The 5,064-nt window shown below is 37.0% G+C and overlaps 1 pseudogene; it reads left to right on the forward strand.

Annotated features, from left to right (window-relative positions):
* Positions 1-802: 802 nt before the first annotated feature.
* LOC133196116 (uncharacterized) lies at positions 803-4,796 on the forward strand (annotated as a pseudogene).
* Positions 4,797-5,064: the final 268 nt, after the last annotated feature.

A 5,064-nucleotide genomic window follows, 5' to 3' on the forward strand; every position in this document is an offset into this window, starting at 1 on the left:
AAAGTAATAGGTTATAATTAATATAACTGATTACGATCGTTAGTAGATTTGACCTTTTTAAAGCGTATAATTAGCAATCCATAATGCAATTCAAGTAGTACAGCTGATTTGTCGGATTTAAGTTAAGTTGGTACCTCGTTAAAGCTGAACACGACTCGTAAATAGCTATATACCATATTAGTTTCTGTCTCCTATAACAGCACCTAGGTAACGAGGGCTGTCCGGTAAGATAGTGGACATCGCGTTTATATCGAAAAATAATGCGCGCACTAAGCTGAAATTTTAGCAAATGTTTATTTTTTCACATCTAAGTAAATTTTAATATATTTGATAAATTATAGGCCCCTCCCCAAAAAAGAATTTTATTATCGGCCTCAGCAGCGGCCGATCTACATGTATTTGTGGTTGTGTTAGAAATACATGGGGAAATGAGGCGTTATTTCTTTATTAATTCAGTAAATAATTTTTTAATGATAACATGTATAAAATCATGAGTAAAATATTTTAAAAACTTGCTTTAAACAAAATTTTAATTGTTGTTATTATGTTTCAATTTCATTTTCACTTGTCATCAGATAATTATTAATTTAAGGTTACATAAAGAGAATTTACAATTATAGGTACTCCCCAACCTTGGAGTGTGAAAGATATGAACGCAAAGCATCATATTTTCCGGATAATAATTAAGTGGTAAAAGTGCATGAGGAATAAAAATTGAAAAGTTGTTCAAGTAGTAAAGAATTGTTTTGAATATGCTACAGCTGCGAATGATATAAGGATTTTTTTCCCTATATTTTGAACCATGCCGTACATCAAAGCCTACTCTGCAGAAATAACGACAAAGATCCAGGTAATCAGCACGTGGTTCATCTTGAGATCTGCATATAACTAGGCCTACAACTTCATTGTGATGACAATAAATATTCTTATCATTTATCAGGTCTGGACGATTTCCAAATATGGAAGTCAAGAACGATAATTGAAAGTTCCTATAAATATACATCATATACACGTAAATATTTTTCTGCCCAATCAGACAACAGCATTTTTACACACATCCCAAAACATATTTCAAAGGAACAAAAAGAAAACACGTGCTTTTGTTTTTTCCTCCAAAAGATTTTTTGTCAAAAAATCTTTAGAAGTAAGATGAAAAGTTTGGAAGAATAAGGTATTCCCCACAAATTTACCGTGAACAAACTTGAGATTTTCATCTTGGAAAAGAAAAGAAAATAATGCATGTAACAATACCATTGATTACGGAGGAATAGATCACATCGTCAATTACATGTAAGCTATTATCAAGTACAATTATAACATTTACCAGAACATACTCTATGATGGTAAAAATAATTTTGCTTACATGTAGCCGTCCGATTTTCATCGATAACTGTAAACCTATAGGGTTTAGAATGGTCATTTTATCTGAACATTTTAATCTTGGACTATATTCATAACATAATTATTCTAGTTATTAACAGTGACAGTAAAATAAAATAAAAGTTTGTTAAACGGGGATATACTTTGTTTGTTTACCACATGCAGTGATTTTATATAATTGGAAAAGAGACTTTAACATCATGAACTATAATTATATTGTTAGAACAAATTAATGTTGTTATTGGTACACTGAACTATAATTTTGTAAACTCATTTGTAATAGAATTGATCAGAATAGACCAATCAAGCACATCGATACTAATTAATAAAATTTGAAAAGAAATGTTAAGTTACTAGTATTAAGATTCTTGATTAAGAGTAATAAAATTGGGAACTTTGAAGCAAATAAGTAAAAGAGCCTAGGGCTAGAACTCCTGTGGTGCAGAGATGGGAATCTGGAATATTTGGGACGGATCTTTAAAACTTTTGCTACAACCAGTGTATTGGTCTATTCTGATGAGATTTCAGAAACAAGCATTGAAAAATCTATGCGATCACGGTAGTTTAATATACTTTTGAAAAAAAAAACTTACAAACTTTGTTATTGGCTTACATAAGGCATAGTTTCCATGCGTATATATCTACTGCACACAAGCATTTATCGATGAGACTACATGTAGTTTAAAATAACACGGGGTTTCATGAGCTCCGAATACCAAGTGAAAGGTGAAAAACATGGGAAAAAGGGAATAAACATGAATGCTTTTTATCACCATATCTTACCTTGCATACCAAAAACTGTATGGACGATTTTGTAATAAACACTCAGGAAATAATTAAGACTGTTATATTCCCAAAAATAGTTTTCCCATACGAAAATATTTTCATGTCAGGCTCTAAAAATTAAAAATTTGCCTTATTTATATCAAATTTCTTAACACAAGTTAAACTTTTGGGATTGCTACCTCGTAGTGACAGACTTTTAATCCCACTTCTAAGAATTTATTCTAAGCTTTCAAGTCGTGTTTGTTCACGGTAGAATTGTCATATATACTATATCATTCCTAAATGTGCATCAAGTTTACAAAAAGTTAGTTCTAAAAAAATCTTTTGAGCAAAAGACTTTAAAACAACGTGTTTTATTTATTTTCTCGTGGATTCGTCTAAATGCAGTTATCTGATTGGTCAGAAGGATTAGCACCTTGTTTATTCTGTGTATTTATTCACGGTTATCGTTATTGACTTTCACATTTGGAAATCGTCCGGACCTGTTTATCTTAGATTAGTGCTAGGTAGAGAAGTGATCCAACCAGTACATCTGATCACTGGCAACATACCAGGAAACCTGTCATCGAAGACTGCGGATGAATGGAGTGCTGAACTTAGCCGTCGGAGTGCAGATGCACATGAATGTGCTCGACAGATCTTAAGCAGGCGCAACATATGCAAAAACGTGATTACGATTTGCAGGTTGTTGAGCACCACTATAACCAAGGGGATGAAGTTTACAAATTGGACTCTACCGCTAAGGTTGGCCAGTCGCAAAAGTTGGTTTCCCTGGGCTGGTCCTAACCTGGTTGTTTCCTGTAGACCCCCCTATACACAATAAGGGACCGGAAAAAACAATGTATTATCCACCATGACAAATTAAAGCTATGTCAAGACGTGAAATTCCTATGTGGCTTCGCAGACTGAGACATCAGTATTTCCAGAGTAACGTTTGAGTAGTCAGGAACTGAACTGACGGATGAAGATAGTATTTGCGATTCATTGACAGATCATAAACCTGACTTAAGTAAAACGGGTTTAGGGTCTGAGAGTTTGGATAATGGTCAGGTCTTTTATGACAATTTTGAGATTTCTCACCAGACTAGATCAGGGAGATAAGTCCGACCCCCTACCAAATACAATGATTTTCAGTTATAGATCCTTATTATGTGTATAAGTTGAAAATAACCTAGATATGTAGGGACGTATCGTCACTCGTATCACCATTTTATTTGTATGTATTTGCAAATGCATTTAATTATTATTGTCGTACATCAACTATATGCAGGGGTTTCTGTATGTATATGTATAATTTGAAAAGTGTTATTGAATTCTTTTATGGAGCTCATATGAGTTTTTATTATATCCATTGTTTTAGGATGTAATCAGATGGGGGAGCTGGATGACAACGAGTTTGTTCCGGACTACAAAGGGGAACTGACACCTTCCGAGAGCAGCTATGATGAAGTGTGGTCAATAAACACAAGCAGCCTCTGCTCAATGGACTTAATGGTACGAAGTTCGTTGTTCGTCGGACGAGGTTGAAGTCCCAGCGGCGTCAGGGAACCAGCCTTGTGATGGCAGGATGGATGAACCTGCACCAAGAAAATCCTCGTCTGCTATAGCTAGACAGGAGGGCGCTTCATATCACTGTCCTTTATGTGGTATCAGCCTGAGTGGCCCTGTCAAGCGCCACGTTCAACGGGTCCATGTTCCACTATTTTGGAGTGGCAACTATGACGATGAGAACCAACCATTAAGGCATGTTGACCAAAGTAACCTTGGTACTTCTCATACGCCCTCGTCAGTAAGGCAATCCGAAGCCCAGGATCTTCACAGTTAGTGTTGTCCAATGCACGGGTCGTTACGTCTCCTGGGAGACTGGATAAAAGCCTCGACTTTGGAGCAATTGCTGGACCTCGTTGTGGAGTATCGCTTATATCCAACTGCTGGGAATTTCACGGATGCGGAACTCGAACATGTCCTTTTATGCAAAGACCTACATGTACAGTAACCACGTTCCAGGCAAATTTGAAACTTCACCACCCAATCATGTTATCTGTCTTGTTCATTGGCAGATACTCTGCACCTTCCTGCGACAGTTTGCCCCAGTGAAGCACCACATATTTCAGACTTGCAGGCTGTCGTGTGACCTAAGTGGCTATTTGACCTCAGACAATCTTGTTGTTGACAACCACTTCCACCTGGACCAGCTGTTTGCAAGGGGTATTATCTCTGACTGCTGTGAGATCTTTTCATTTCCATCTGTTGTATGCCGTAGCCAATTATGTTTTCCCTCAGCACTGGTTTCTGTGGAGGAACCTAGACCGGTAGCCGCCAACAGATACGGGTGACATTTGGAATCCATCCCCACCTTGCCAGCCGAACTACCCGAGACATTATATCGGAGCTTTGGAGACTGGGGTCCCTGCCAGAATGTGTAGCCATTGGTGAAATAGGTATCGACTTGACCACTGCCTGCAATTGCTCGCAACCATGCTCCAGAGCGGGATGTAGGGGGCTATATACTTCAAGGTCAGATAGATCTGCTCACAGAATTATTGGTTTTGGTTAGGGAGACAAAGAAGTCGGTCATATTACATTGTAGGGATGCAGGGACAGGTGAGGCCGCCAGACATGAACGTTAATTTTTCTTTTGATTGTTTTTTTTTTTTCAGATGGACTGTACAAGATTAACATATTTCAAAATGTACAATAGTTTTCTATTTTCCCCATTTAACCTCTCTATCTTAAAAGTTAATTTCTCATTCTGTATATTTCAATTATATGCGTCTTTTTTAAGGAGGGGAGGAGTTTGGTACAAGTACCATTTATATATTATCATCGGGCTCGGAGTGCCGAGTATTATTAATGACCTACATTCGACACCCAGACATACACGTTGTGCCCAACTCC

Source organism: Saccostrea echinata, unplaced genomic scaffold, assembly GCF_033153115.1.
Source record: "Saccostrea echinata isolate AGI-Se365-2 ecotype Australia unplaced genomic scaffold, CSIRO_AGI_Sech_v1 ptg000030l, whole genome shotgun sequence".
Lineage (NCBI taxonomy): Eukaryota > Metazoa > Mollusca > Bivalvia > Ostreida > Ostreidae > Saccostrea > Saccostrea echinata.